Source organism: Athene cunicularia (assembly GCF_003259725.1).
Source record: "Athene cunicularia isolate RWA chromosome 1 unlocalized genomic scaffold, athCun1 chr1_part4, whole genome shotgun sequence".
Classification (NCBI taxonomy): domain Eukaryota; kingdom Metazoa; phylum Chordata; class Aves; order Strigiformes; family Strigidae; genus Athene; species Athene cunicularia.
In genome coordinates this window covers 12,844-28,428 of record NW_020799094.1, presented here as the reverse complement: position 1 = coordinate 28,428, position 15,585 = coordinate 12,844, and positions in this window count along the sequence as shown.

The following is a 15,585-nucleotide window of genomic DNA, read 5'->3' as shown; positions in this document are numbered from 1 at the left end:
CCCATAGGTATGTGCTTCAAACTGTGCTCATAATTTTCTGATGATGCTGGTAAATTTAATGAGAGTTAATGCGGTGACGATTTATTTGTTCAGGGAGGGGCTCTTCCTCAGTGACTGGAGTTTGAATGCAACATTCTCGCGGAAATCACTACGCTGTCTCTTCTGTTATCACTGTCCAGGACGTTTCATCTCTTGTGTGATGAAATTTGGCATAGAGACATTCAGTCCGGCTTCTACAGCACTGGGAGTGAAACTCCTCACTGTTAAAATTCTTTCACTATTAAAAAGAATGTCTTCTCATGATTAAAATATCTACACTGCAAGGCTGCGTATCTCCAAAAGATGTTCCTGCGTCAGGTCTCGTTTTATGAAGCGTTCCCTGGAGTGTGTGATGGTCTTTAGGAGACCTGTAGATGTGGCGCTCGGGGACGCGGCTCGGTGGTGGACTTGGCAGTGTTGGGTTTATGGTTGGATTTGATGATGTTAAAGGTCTTTTCCAACCTGAATGATTCTGTGATTGAATGGGAGGGTGCTCAGGTGGGAACGGTGAGTGTCCTTGTGGAAGGAAATGGGCGGGATTCAATTTTAACCATTAACATTTGTTTTTTAAGGAAGGCAAACCCTACAATAATCCCATGCTAGCAAATTCCAAAAGCCTTAGGTAAATGTGAAGCCTTTCAAAAATAAACCGTCGCTGATGCAGTTATTTGGAGTGACCTATCACAGGGAGAGTGTTGCTAGGAGGATTGCACTATCCTAGTGTAAGTCAACCATAATCCTGGTTTTGTCTGGGGTAGTTAATTTCCTCCCCGGTAGCTGGGCTGCGTTTCGGCTTTAGTGTGAGAATAATATTGGTAACACGCTGATGGTTTAGTTGGTGTTAGGTGGTGTTTATCCTGGGGTCAGGATGTTTCGGTTCCCCGTGCTTTGCCAGCGAGCTGGTGCACAAAGAAGCTGGGAGGGAAAGGAGCATGGACAGGAGAGCTGAGCTGAACGAGCCAAAGGGGTATTCCATACCATGGAACGTCCTGCCCAGTATAGAAACTGGGGGGGGAGGTGGCCAGGAGGGGCCGATCGCTGCTTGGGCATCTCTCGGCGGGTGGTGAGCGACTGCACTGTGCACCCCTTGGCTTTTCTTGGGGTTTATTTCTCTCTGTTATATTCCTTCTCATTACTATTTTCATCACTATTATTGTATTTGATTTGATTGGTATATTTGATTTGATTATTGTTATTTTTTATTTTAGTTTCATTATTAAACCGATCTTATCTCAACCCACGAGTTTTACTCTTTTTCCACGACTCTCTTCCCCACCGCAGTGGGAGGGGGCAGGCGTGAGCGAGCAGCTGCGCGGTGCTTGGTGGCCGGCTGGGGTTAAACCACAGCATATCCCCCAAAACAGGCAAACCCGTTTTACAGAACCGCTGCTCTACGTCTGAAAAGGGTCGGCAGCGCAGCGAGGTGAAGGTCAGGTGACCTAAACTCGGGGCGTGAAACTCAAGCACGTTACGGACCTCTGTTCTATTTTTGGTGCAAGCTGAAGGGCACTATTGGATGGAGAGGAGAGCGCGGACCTGGCCTGGCATTTCTTGGAGCTCTCTATCTTCCAGAGCAGCCCCGACTATCGTGGCCACCCGCGAGGAGCCTCGGGCTCTGTTATCAATCCGTGAGCTGGATTCCGGTGGGGAAGCAGGAGCGGGACCCCCAGGAAGAGAACATGCGCTTCTGCTGAAGCGAAGCAGGTGTTAGGCTGCAGACAAAATGGGAAATGAGTATTTTTTTGGCACCATTTCAGTATAATACTTAAATTTCAACTCAGTTCATCCTTTCTCTTCAGATAAAGCAGAAGTAGCTTTTCAAGGACCGCAGACGAGAGGCGGGGGAAGCCAAAGGAGGAGAGATAGGACTGCTGTTCATCTGCCAGCTGGTCTCAGAGCACCCAAGTCATAAAGCAGGGCTGCACCATTTCCTGTGGACTGACTGCTCGGGTGAGGTAGAACCCCCACTAATCTGCAGGCTCCACAAAAAATGTTGTTTTCATTTTCATTAAGAACATGAAGCTGCCCTCATGACAAACGTCACAGAATCCCCGAACCCTTCAGGTTGGAAAAGCCCCTCGGGGTCAGCGAGTCCAACCCTCAGCCCGACTCCACAAAGCTCTCCCCTACCCCACATCCCCCACAGCTCATCCCAACGGCCCTGAAACCCCCCCAGGGATGGGGACTCCCCCCTCCCTGGGCAGCCTGTTCCACTCTCGGACCACTCTTGCTGGGAAACATTTTCTCCTCCTGCCCAGCCTGACCCTCCCCTGGGGCAGTTTCCAGCCGTTCCCTCTTGTCCTGTCCCTGATCCCCTGGGAGCAGAGCCCAGCCCCAGCCTCTCTGCAATGTCCTGTCAGGAGCTGCAGAGAGGGATGAGGGCTCCCCTCAGCCTCCTCCTCCTCACCCTGAACACTCCCAGCTCCTTCCCTGGCTCCTCACAGGATTGATTCTCCAGCCCTTCCCCAGCCTCGTTGCCCTCCTCTGCCCTCGCTCCAGCCCCTCCAGATCTCTCTGGGGTTGAGGTGCCCAAACCTGGACACAACCCTCCAGGTGTGGCCTCCCCAGTGCCGAGCACAGGGGACTGTCACCTCCCTGCTCCTGCTGGTCACACCAGTGCTGACCCAAGCCAGGAGGCCGTTGGCTTTCTTGGCCCCTGGGCACGCTGCTGGCTCCTGTTCAGGTGCTGGTCAGTGAGAACCCCCAGACCCTTCTCCCCCAGACAGCTCCAGCCACCCCTCCCCGAGCCGGTAGCCACGCAGGGGGTTGTGGTGGCCCAAGGGCAGGACCTGGCACTTGCCCTTGTTGAAGCTCATCCTGGTGACGCTGGCCACCGATCCGATCTATCCCGGTCTCTCTGTGGAGCCTCCCTGTCCTCACGCAGATCGACGCTCCCGCTGCACTTGGTGTCACCTGCAAATTTACTGATGATACAGACGATGTCCGTCCATTCCACCGGGCTGTCTCCTCTGGTGGCAGTGGGAGACGTCTTCTAAGATGTGGGGTTTTAAGTAAGAGATGACAGCAGGGGATCACTGCTGGTCAGGTACGTGACTGGCTGACTCAGAGAGCTCCCTGTGACCTACGGGATGTCTGCACAGGAGCCATCACCGCCGCATGATATCAGACACTCGGCACCAACAGCTCAGGCTCCTTCTCTAAGATTCCCTTCTCTGTAAACAAAGCAAGCTGGCTGTGAGTCGGGGTCACTGGGCAGTATGGAGGGGGGGTTGCTGGGCTGGGGGGAGGTCAGCAGTGCCCCCCCGCCAACGCTAACGCTACATCTGAGCTGCCCAGAGAAAGCGGAGGGAAAGGCGAGGGGGTCTGTCCCCGAACCGGGGACACAGCCCCTTCCATGGGGTGGGGGTGTACAGCTCAGAGGTGGTGCTTTGACATCCGAGGGCGACAGATGGTCCCACTGCTGAAAAAGGCCAAACCTGAATGTTTTGGTGGGCAGCCCAGTGTTTCCAGGCGTTTCATCTCCTGATGATGGTGCCCGAGGCCACAGGAAAGGGGCATCCCACCACCATCGCTCTCTCCCCGTGGTAGGCTCACCTCTGCCCTTCCCACCCCTACAGAGGGTCTCCCAGGAAAGTTCCCTCCTCTCCGGCATCTCCTCGTTGAAACCAGAAGCCACCACCACATCCCAGTCCTGCTTTGACTTCACACCTGGTTTCTAGCCTTATTTAGCTCCTGGTGCTAACCCAAAGCCATTCCACAGTAGCCTCCCACTTGACACGGGCATTCGCTCTTAACAGCCCGTTTGCATCATCTCCGCTGAGAGCGTGGAGCAACAACAACAGCGAAAGAAGCAGCAGAAGCACCCAGCGAGCCTGGGAGCCCCGGGGATTCTGTGGCTCTGTGAAGATGTTCCCTGGCAGCCTGGAGGCAAGGTCTCAGGTGGCTCCTATTTGGGTGTTGCTCCATATTTAAGGCAAAGCGATCTGCTTTTTCTGGGCTGCTTTTGGCATGGCAGCTGTTCCATCACTTCAGAGAACTTTGTCAGTGTTACTGCAGTATTCGTGCTCTGGTGATCATTAGTTTTTAAAGGGAGGGTGCCCACGTCAGGAAGAGCTTGTTACCCTCAGACCCTTGCCATGTCAGCGAGGGCTGTTTATCACAGCTGGGTGGGCAGTGGGGTGCGACAAACTGCCCGGTCCCCGGGGTGGTTGGTGGGGTCCAGACAACCAGTGGAGATGCTGCGCAGCAGGCACCCGCGCCCCGGCGAGGGGAGAGTCACCCGTGAGGAGGGACAATCCCTGCCTGTGGTACAGCTTGGCAAGGTGGGTGCGTAGGACTCAAATCTCAGCGTGCAGAAGCAGTGCCTGTACGCCGCGGGGAGCTGCCAGAGCCCTCCTCCCTGCGACAGGGTGATTTGGCTTATTGCTCACTCCATTGGTGCTGGAAAACAGCGCTCGCGTTCGTCCGTACGAGAATATCCCAGTCTGAAACCCTTTGCTCTTGCGCTCGCAGATGTTCGCTAGGCTGCTTTTCTGGCAGCGCGCGGGTGAGTGCTTGCTGGCTGAATCCTGCAAAATGTTGCTGCGCTATCTGAGTTCTCAGCTGTGCCCAGCTCTCAGAGATACAGAAACCACTTGGTGCAAAGGCACCCATATCAGGTCTTTGCTGTCAAGGTTATTTTTAGGGAAGGAAAAGATCAAGCCTGATATTCGTTCACAGAAAGGAAGAAAATAGAGGTGCAAAGAATTTTATTAAAAAAAAAAAAAGAGTTCTAAAATGAGGGTGAAGCTCACAACCAGCAGAGATGTGCTCTGCCACACCTGCACAGAAGGGACATGGGAATCCCATTTATAAAGCCCCGGAAGGCACCTCGGGTATCTGGGTGCGGGAGTCACCCGGCGGTGGCAGAGCACGGGTCGGGGCATCTCCACGCTGCCCTTTCTCTTGCTCTTCTGCGGGACAAGGAACAGGCAGAGCGAGGGCTGGTCAACTCCCGCCGTGACTCCCAAGTCCGGAGGCTGGCTTTCTGTGCAAGATCCAGGTCTGCTTCCCCCCTTCATCCAGGATTCCACCTCTCAAGACTTTCTGCCCTCTGGTGCAACCCAGCCGAGGCAGTACCACATGCCCCAGCCCAGGAAATCGCCTTTGATTGCCGTTGGTTTGGACAGGACGGCTTTGGCACAAGCCTCGAAAGCGGAGGGGCAAAGCAGCACTGTGCACGTAAAACCAAATCACGGGTGGCAGCGCTGGCGGCAGCCCTGCTGTGCACGGAAGGTCGCCGCCTTCCTCACGGCTCTGCAGCATCCACCAGCCCAGGAGGGGCTCAGAAGGGCCGGAATAAATCCTGCCTCCTTTTTTTCCTCACACAAAGCTGTCGTGACTGAGAACAACCAAGGAGCGCGGGTCTTTACTGAAGCCTGAAGAGGCACAATGAAGACCCAAGGGAAATGATGGAAAAATAACAAAAAATACCTTACGTATTCCAAGGCAGGCTGGGAGCCGCATGGCTGTTGGTGCTTTGCGCGTTACCTGATAAGATTTCACTGGGGTGACCCAAACAACAGAAGCCGCCTTCCTCAGGCTGAGCCCCCCTCCCTGGGCTCCAGGGCTGAGCGCCGGCTGTGACAAACCTTCACGGGGTTTCCCTGTCCCCACGGCAGCCCAGGAGACCTGTCAGCAGATGTATTACGTACCCCCCGCCACCACTCTGCCGTGCTTTGAGACTGACTTCTGTGGGCCTCCTGATCCAAACAGCATCTTACCCCGTTCAGGTGTTGCCATGTCTCGTGGGGGGTGTGTGTGTGTGTGTGTGTTGGGGCTGTTACAGCAGAAGGAAACATGCCTTCTGCATGGAGCCAAGACTTTATTGTTGTTGCGATTAAAGAGAGGAGAGTTGCTCTCCGTCCTAGTGTCACCTGCGAGCTCTGAGAGTCCCCCGTGCCCTCCCTCGTGCAGGGCACTGATGCGAGTGTGGGATAGGACGAGTCCCAGCAGAGATCCCTTGGGGAGGCCACGGCTGACTCCCCTCTGGGCTGCAGATGACCTTCCCGTCCCTGGAAGAGGGCTCCTCCAATCCCCTATGACCTAATTTCATTAAAAGCATTTAGTCAAAGGCTTTTGGGTATCCGTGTGTGTTACGGCCACGGGGTCTCTTGGGCTGGAGCCCCTCTCGGGGCCCAGCAGACTCCCAGATTGGCCCTTGCAGCAGCCTGGCTGACTCTGCCAGAGCTTTACCCTTGTGTGCTTGCCCACATGCTTGGTGACTTTACCAGAGCCTCTGCAGTCCCACCAGCCAGCAGGTCCCAGGAAGCCCACGGAGCCCCTTTTGCAGGTGGAGTTGAGGGGCCGACGCGCCCTGCAGCACCGTGACCGCGTGCAATAGGGATGCCCCTTGCCCAGCATCGTCAGCGTCACCCCCGAGCTCCTTCCAGACTCTCAGGTGAATGACATCTGGTCCCGGGAGTCAGTGCTATTTAACTGACATTTCTTTGATGCAAACCCCTCCTCCGTATTTGCTTTGAACAGATCAGGATCCTCTGATCCATTTGCCATGACAACAGTGTGAAAGTGTACAAGTGTAGGAATCTGACGCAGAGAATTCACTGAGCTCCTCTGCTATGGCCTGATCACCCCCGAGTCTGCTTCTCACCCTTGGGCACCAAGCGGTTGCCCTGTTTCCTAGCTGGGTTCCTGCTTTTAATGCAGTTAGGGTGTTCTGCTGACAGCTAGAGGGTCCCATGCAAGGTCCTCTTCCCATTGAGGTCTCTTTTCTCTTAAATTCCTGCTTATGTTCGACCTGTCACCTTTCACAGGCATTTCACGTAGGCAAAAGCTTCCCACCCCTCAGTGACTCCTGGGCTGCTGGCCATGACACAGGAGCCTGAGGAGGCTGTTGCAGACGGGCTTGTTTTTCATGCTGTAGGTGATGGGGTCCAACACAGGCGGGACAAAAAGGCAGATGTTGTGGCTGAGGGGTGCAGCATTCTTCCTGTACGGGTGTATAATGGACAGGCTGACCACAGGGACGTGGATGAGGATAGCGCAGTCGCGAGGGCTTTGGTCTGCTCCTCTCCGGAGGTGGTGCTGATCGTGGCGTAGGACGAGGAGACGGGCACCGTGTCTGGGGCAGGAACAGCCCCAGGGTTAGGCCAGAGAGGCTGTTCAGGGCAGAGTCTGTGCTCGCCAGCAGCATCATGTCCAGTCTTTGCAGTCCCGGCGTGGAGGAGTATCTCAGCGGCAGCAGATGGCCGCGTAGCCATCAAAGGCCATGGCCAGAAGCACCCGGTGCCGAGGCAGCACTGAGGAGAGGGCGGGCAGAGCCGGGGCCCCCGCGGCCAGCACCGAAGGAAGCAGCACAGGGGCTGGGGGAGCCTTCGATTCGCTCTCAGCGTGAGCAGGATGGTGCCATTTCCCATTTCCCAGCACTGTGATGAGACCCGTCAGACAGCAAGGGGACAAAAGCCAGTGGTGGGAAGGAGCCCCCGGTCAGCAGGAAAGCCGGGGCACAGCTGCTGTTCCTTGGGGCCACGCTGCTGCGTGCTGACATCTCCTGCCATAAAAAAGTCCCTTTTCATCAGCATTTCAAAGGTAACGCAGGATTAGATTTCGCAGGGCAATAAAAATGCACAGCCCAGTGTCTCGGTGTGCAGATCTCATTTCTTTTCTCCTCCCTGAAGATGTGCCAGGGCATTGATGAGGACAGTGCCAGCTCAGTCCTTTTTTTTCTGCTTTATTTTCCCCAGGCTCCTCACCTATAAAGTCAATCCCAACGCCATTTATTGCACTGGGGCTACTTCCCTCCCAGGACATGGCTGCAGCCTCTTCTGTGAGCACTGCCATCCTTCCCTGGCACTCCGCTTCCCCGAGGGTCCCTCTCCAGCTCCTACCTGGGGTCTGCAGCCCTGCCCCTCGCTCCCTGGCCCCGAGGCGCAGCCTCACCCCACGCACCCCATGTGGGACACTGCGGGGGGACCATGGTCCCTCTCCCCACCCTCCTCCTCTGCGCAGCCCTCCCCTTGCCGGGGGCTGTCACGGCAGGATGCGATGCCCCTTGCCCCCCCAGGCTCTGGTCTGTCTGTCCCTGCTCGCAGGTCCCAGCCTGCCCAGTCAGCTCCCTCAGCTTGCTCGATGGATTTTCAGATTTCCACCCCTGCCCCTGTGCGGGATGCCCTGCCTGGAGCTCTGCAAACCACCACCCCTCGCCCGGCTGCTGAGTTTGGACCGTAGCATTGGCAGATTTAGAACATTACCATTTCCCTTCACAGATTATTTACTATTCTAATTGCTGCTGCCATTACTGCAGTTCTTACTGACAGCCCATCAAGCTATCCAAAGCGACACGTATTTCAGTTGATATGTGTGTTAGTAATATACACAACAACCATAATTCTTAGCAGGGGCGTTGTTATTACAGCTAGCAGTCATGAGTAGAATTCAGCAACCTGTACACAAACCCGGCTCTCATTCCTTCTACAGAACTGTCAGCCGAGAGCTTCCAATCCACAGCCCACGGATACCTCAGGGAAATACGCTGCTGTGTGAAATACAAAGCATAAAAGAAAACCCGTGCTTAAAGGGCTTAGGCTTGGACTGCAGGGATGGTACCTTTTGGGGTCATAAGTAAAAAATATTAAAAAAAAAGTTATAAAATGCTCTTCTAACTTATGCTAATTTGCCTAGCTTGTCTGCTGCTCTTTTCGGGGGCTGCAGTGGCTGATGTGGAAGATGAACTTTTCCAGCCCTTGGCACTCAAGGAATTCACACTCCACCTGCCTGCATAAGCAGGGAACAGGGCATTGTTTAATTGGAGGGCATGCGGCTAAGCTCATTAGTTTAGCCACAAAAAATGGGATGAGACACATTTCCAAGTGCCCCAGTTCTCAGACAAAGCTCCAGACATCTGCACCTCCACTTCCGATTTGGCTGGTTAACTAATTAGCTTGATAAGTTAAATTAGCAGACAGCTTTCCAGGGTGCTCTATTTATCTTCAACGTGAAAACAGAGATTTAAGTATTTGAACCTGAGTGTGCAGACTGGAACGTGCGCCTTACCCTCATCATCTGTGAATGTGCTTTGGATGTCCCACGGAAATAAAAAGGTCGCTTTGTCCACTCTGTGCATCCTCAGCTATTCTGGGATGGGTAAATATTCATTAAACCGGGGAAAGTTCCCCCACTCCCCCTGTGGAGGAGGGCATCCCACCCCCCAGTGCCCCTGCACTTGACCTCTCCGCAGCAAGGCCGAGGGAGGAATATTCCTGGCCTGCTGCTCCCATCCTCCTTTTATTCTCGTCCTTGTGGAGACACGTAAGCAACGCGTCTGCAGGCAGGGAAAGGAAGAATTTCCACAGCCCAGCTGGGTGCTGTGCCACGGGGGAGGAGTGGGCGCTCTGCCTCCGGAGGATGCTCAGTCCCAGCCCAGGAGGACGAGCGCGGAGCCTGCTGCCACCGCGCACTCCTGCTCGGTCGCGCCTCGCCGCACCGTCTGTCGGGCTCTGGGCACACGCGGCCCACAGGAACTGCCTCACCACCTCCAAGCACGCTCAGCACCCACCGCTTCGGAGGCAGGAGCAAACAGCATCCCGTCAGCAGACGGGGCATAATCTGTGTCTTGTGCAAGAGCCCGTGAGGAAACGCAGCTCTTAAAGCTCGACTTTGGGGCTTCAGCTCCTGTCTGAAAGGCGCTGTCAGAGCGCTGGGTGTTACTCTCGGCAGAAATGCCCCCTCCCTCCTCCCGGACTCCGCAGCTGCATCTCTGCAGGGTCCCTGATTGCGGCAAGAGGTGCCCGGGCTGTGGAAAACACTGAGAGGAGACGCTGTGACGGGGAAGAAATCGGGGTAGATGATGGAAATGGGTGTGGATAGATGGAGAGGGAACACGCAGCCAAGGGGGGGGCTGGAATAGCTGCCTGGGGGCGAGGTGAGGGCTTTGGAGGGTGGGCTGGATTTGTCTGGCTTCATAGTAGCTCATAAGATGTAGTGGATTTGTGACCAAAACAGTGCTGAGAAAACCCTGATGTCCGATTTCCTTCTGAACAGCACTTACACAGCACCAGGGTCTCTTCTGCTGCTCACCCTGCCCACCAGCGAGTAGGCTGGGGGTGCACGGGGACAGGACACAGGTAGGACCCGCTGGGCAAAGGCGGGTTCCATGCCACGGGGCATCGTGCTCAGCAATGAAACTGGGGCAATGAAATGCTGGGGTTCCAGCCCCACAAGAAGGTTGCCATAGGGGTGATTCCCACAGCCCTTCACAGAGGGTGGTGAGGTTCCCTTTAAGCTTCCCCCTGGCCTGGCAGGAAGAGCCGTTGGGTAAAGGAGCCCCAGGGGTCCCGCAGTCAGTAACCCAAGGTCAGGGGTCCCACGCAGGGATAACAGCCGAGACCCCTGGCAGGAGGGGCAGTGTCTGTCTGTGAGGTGGGTGCCCTGTGCAGAGTTCCCTGCTGGGGAAGGACCTCCCGCCTCCCTGGGACTGGGCTCCAGGCAGCTCTGGCTTTGTAAACGTGGGCTGTGTGTGGCTTCCTCGGTCTTATGCATTTGGCTTGTTGACCTGGTTGTCTCCCATCCCTTCTACGGGAGGCTGCATGTCACTGGTTATTGCAGCCGTTGCTGGTCGTGCGGTGTCGTTGTTGGGATTGATGTTGATTATGTATGACCTGATAGGCTTGTTTGTACCCCCAGTGCTCACCCATGTACTGACCCTTTTGTGTCAAGTACAGTCTGGTTATTGGTTCATCTTGAGGCTGGCTGTGTCCTTTCTGCTAGGCCTGATAACTGGCAAAACAGGCAAGGAGGAAGGGGGGCCATTTGCTGAACATCAGTGGGGTTAAACCACAACAGAAGGAGATGGATGGATGGATGGATGGATGGATGGATGGATGGATGGATGGATGGATGGATGGGAGGGACGGATATGGCCTGAAACAGCCATAGGAATGCATGGTGATAGACCAACAAGCCAGCTGTGAACCTAAGCTACCCCTTATCACAAAACCTGAATGGAAAATGACCCACCCAAAATTAAAACACGAATGATGAAGCGCGGCTGGCATGGAGGCGCATTGACCCTTCAGATGCCCTTACCTCTGCTCGGCTGAAGGCCTTAGGCAGAGGGACAGGAACCACGCTCCTGGTGTTTCCCATGCGGAGGAGTCTGTCTGGTCTTGTAATGCCTGTGTGAAATCTCAGTGACAGTCACCTGGGACCTGCTGTGAGGGCTGGGGCCACGAAATGCCAACCAGCTACGTGGTCCAGGCAGGGGATGGTCCTGCCCTTCGTACCTGGAGCTGCTGGGGGCGGCACAGGGCCGAAGGCTGCAAGAGCAAACCCAAGGGTCATCAGACGGGTAGGAAATGCTGGTCAGAGCCGCGGAGCTGGAGCGACAGGTGGCTGAGCACCACGGCAGGCTTTGGGCAAGCTTAGTCATCACTGCAGTGAAGCTGGGGAGTCTCCAGAAGATGGTTCTTCCGTTTGGGGTCTGTCAGGTAGAAGGAGGGAACGTGCCCTGCGGTGGGACGGTGCTCTGCTCTCGGGGGGCCGGTGTGCCCTCCCTGCCACTCACACAGCCGTGGGGCTCCTCCAGCACCTGCCAGCCGCTGCGGTTCGGTGTGTGGGTTTATCTAATCACTGTAATTCCCACGGTGCCTGTTACTGGGTGGTGGATGCATGGGTCTACTGCAGGAATTCTTAATTCCTGTGGAGTGGAGCCTGGGCATCTGTGCGCACAGCAGCGGCCCTTTAGCCTGGGCAAAGAAAGGTCGAAGGACACGTGATAAAAGGCTGCCAACAAGAGCAAAATCTGGTCTCTGAGTTCACTTTGTGCCAGACAGTGAAAACTCCTGCACTTCCAGCCAGATGAGTCTTTGGGGTGTGAAAGAGAAACTCGTCATCGTCTCAGAAACGCTATCCCTATCATTTCTGGTTTGGGATGGGAGGCAAGCACGTGTCTGTTTTCTGACTGAAGAGAATTTGGGCTGTAAGGGCACTGAGCAGAGGCGGGAGGAAAAAAGAAAAGATGAGGCAGATCAGCTACGACAAATCATTCCGGGGTTTCAAACCTTTGTTTGTCTGAAGTTACCAAAGGGAATGGATCGAAAATCTCTTCGTATCCAAATGGCGTTTCTTGAGGTTCTTTGCAGTAGTACTGCAGTTGCCATGACATCGTATTTTTCTAGTGACGCAGGAAAAAAGTTACGGTCCTGTTCCCAGCCAGCCCTTGCACACTGTGGCTGAAACAGCCAGCGGAGTGGCCCCAGCCCTCCAGCCTCACCCACGGGGTTGCGTGTGCCCCTATAGCTTAAGCCCTCTCTTTCGGGCTTGACAAGCTGCAAAGGATCCCCCGTGTTTCACAGACGGATTTTCTGTCCAAACATCTCCGTAACGTGGAGTGTGAAAAACTACCAGAAATGGTTGCTGCAGGAGCACGGAGCCGTTGGGTACCTTGGCTATTTCCATACCATTTCTTGGAGAAAACAGCATGTTTATTTACTTCTCAAAAGCAATAAAGCATCTTTTGCTAAATCGGAACAGGTATGTTACCGTTCACCCTCATTTTGAGTAGTGCGGGAGAACACAACAAAGGTATCACACGGCTGGCTGGGTTTCGTTGTGATGGCATCCCGGTCCCACCGGCTGTTAAGGCCTGTCTCTGAAATGCTCTATTATGCTGACGATCCTGACAGAATTCCCTCTAGAGCTAGGAAATCGTGCCTTACGCTATATATAGCCCCAGGAGGGGCAGCACAGAGCCACTTAAAGAGTATTTTTGGGTTATGCTGAGTGAAGAGAACTGATTTTTTTTTTTTCCTGCTCCTGTTATTTTGATAAGCATGGGGATCAGGACAGATAAAAATAATTTTACCTGATAGTCCTCTGGTTAACCTGCTTCTTAGAGTGACATTAAACTCAGAATCAGAACTCCTTAAAAGGCTCTGGAGTTTGATTAATTCATTATATTTTTAGGCAGGAGTTTTTAAGGTTCCATTTCCAGGCAATACGGCACAGCAGTTAAAGAGAGGGTTTCACTGTAGAGGAAACACAAATGCTGCTCTCGCAAGCACAGAACCCACCACCACGGTTTTCACTGCACAGACTCTGTCAATTATCCTAGCCCTGATATTTGACTCATTCTTTTTCTTAACACCTGTAAAAACTGCAAACGATGTCTGTTATGAGATAAATGGGAAGGCTCCGGGAGGGGAGGTGACATCTCGCGATGGCCGAGGAAGAGCAGCCACGGATGGCAACTGGTTTCTGATTTATGTAATTAAACATTATTTACTGATGCCTTTTCCCACCAATTGTCACAAGAAGCAACCCTCCTCTCGTGAAATCTCTGCAGCTGTTAGTCTGCGCTGTTGTTGTGGAAATTCCCTTCCTCTCTTCCCAAAGTGATATCGTGTGCTCCTCCATCGGGGGTTTGCTGTGGCAACCTGCTGCCTCCGGCTGGAGCGGTGCTGCCCTGAAAGGGGAGAACGATCCATCAACCTGCCCGTCTGATCTTCCCATCAGTTCAGGGCTGCGTGATGCAATGCGTAGGGATTCAGGAGTTTTCTGTCAGGCCTAAACGAGACCTGAACTAAACCTGGGCTGCGCAGGCTGCAGTTTGGAAGGAAGGAGAGGACCCCGAGAGCACCTCGTGGGGGTGAGCGCTGCACCAGCCTCGTGCTCACAGCCTCTCTGCTCACCACACTCCTTGGCTCTGAAGGACATCCTACCCCAGATTTCCACCTCAATTTTTTTCTGTTCATCATTGGAAATTGTGTTATTCTCTACGCTAGACAAGCCTCTGCCAGCCCTGCATCGTGTCCCCCCTGTGTCGGCCCTCCCCAACCTTGGGCTGTGTCTCCCCACCGTGCCAGGGGTGCTGCAGTCCTGGCTCACGGCTGTTAGCCTGTACCCCGGCGTGTCTCAGCTCTTCCTAATCTGTTCCCTCACCTTTCAGCAGTCGACGGTGCTTTTTGCCGTGCCCCTCACCAGGCTGGTGGCCCTCTGCCCCCCTCGGAGCTGTAGGGCCATGCCAACAGGCACAAAGGCAGACGGAATAGGGCTGACGCACCCACAGAGGAGCACGGTCCTGGCGGTACCCGGGTCCTCCCTCTCCTCTGGCTGCCTGGTGACAGGGAGCGCCTTGTCCCATCCCCCTTGTCCCATCCCCCAGTGACCCGGCTGCCCTCCAGAGAGGTGGCATTCAACACCATCGATGCCCCAAACCTCATTTCCTCCACCGTGGGTTCAGATCTCCGTTTTGTTGTCCTCCATCGTGGTCCTCGTGACATCTCTCAGCATTGCCTCTAAGAACAAGGGCCTGAGGGTTGTGCAGTCTCAGCCGCCTTCATCCCAGAACTTGGCCAGCCCATCCTGCATGGATCGGGGAGAGAGGCACCCCCGTCTTCTGCACCCCGATGGCACCCCATCCACACCTCCTCGCACCCCTCTCCCATCCTGTCCTTTACAGCACCCAAACTAAGCAGATTTATAAGGGCACCATCAGCTTGTTTCTTTATGGGCCCCCTCTAAACAAGCCGTAGGTGAGAAGAGCGGGCAGGCGCCTCGCAGACTGCAGAACCACGGGATAATTTGGGCGCTCCAGGGGTTTTGACTGATGCCCCTCTCGAAGCAGGGCCGGCACGTGGGCTGTGCTGCTGTTGCCTGTGCGGCCTCTGCAGGAGCTGCGCTATTCCCTGTACAAAAACCTGCTGAGCCCAGTGACGTGAGAGGATGTTTTGAAAGATCATGACCCAAAACAACTGTGTTCTCCCTGGTAACTCTAGAAACTTCCATCAGACTCTGCTGTGCTGGATGCTGTAAGCAGCGCTGGTTGTCAGCCCCCTTGTGTGAGGAGTCTCCAGTCTTGGTCTAAGACAAGACTTAAGAGTAAGATAAGCACAGCCCTTACTATTTCTATGGTTTTTCCTGTGTTATATAATAAAATAGCTAAAACATTTGAACTTGTCACCTTTGTCCCAACGAACGAATGGCGCAGCCTGACCCGCAGCCTCAGCCCGTGCACCGCGACGGCCCCTCGGATGGGAGGAGGATGGCCAGGCACAGCAAAGCCCCGATGGCAGTTAGTGTGGTGGGATTTGTTCGGTGGGTGACGTTGGGAACTGGACGCCCTCAGCCTGGGGAGAGGGGGCTCTCTGGGACCGTGGGTGCCTGGGGGTGAGGCTCTGCTCTGTGCATCAGGATGGCAAATACTCCTGTTGGGGCAGGGGAGAAGAACCTGAACCTCACGAGAGTCAGAGTTCAAAGGTTTTCTCCTGTATCAGCCGCTCTAAAAGCAGATGGTGCCCCCCCGCCAGCCCTAGAGCAGGGCAAGGTAGGTGCCAGGTCCCCGAGTGCAGCGAGGGCCACGCTGGGGACCCTGTGCCCTGGGTAGTGCTGCCCTCACCGTGTTTCCCATTAACGCAGCGAGGGAGAAGAGATGGGGGTTCTCTGCAATCCCTCATCGCTCCTGCCACCCTCCCTGCCACCCGCCTGGGTGTCGGGGCCCTTTGCGAGGGTTTTCTCTCCACAGGCCCCCGTGCACGCACTGGTAGGGAGTGACATGAGAGCGCACCGCGGAGTGGGGGAAACTGCTGTCTC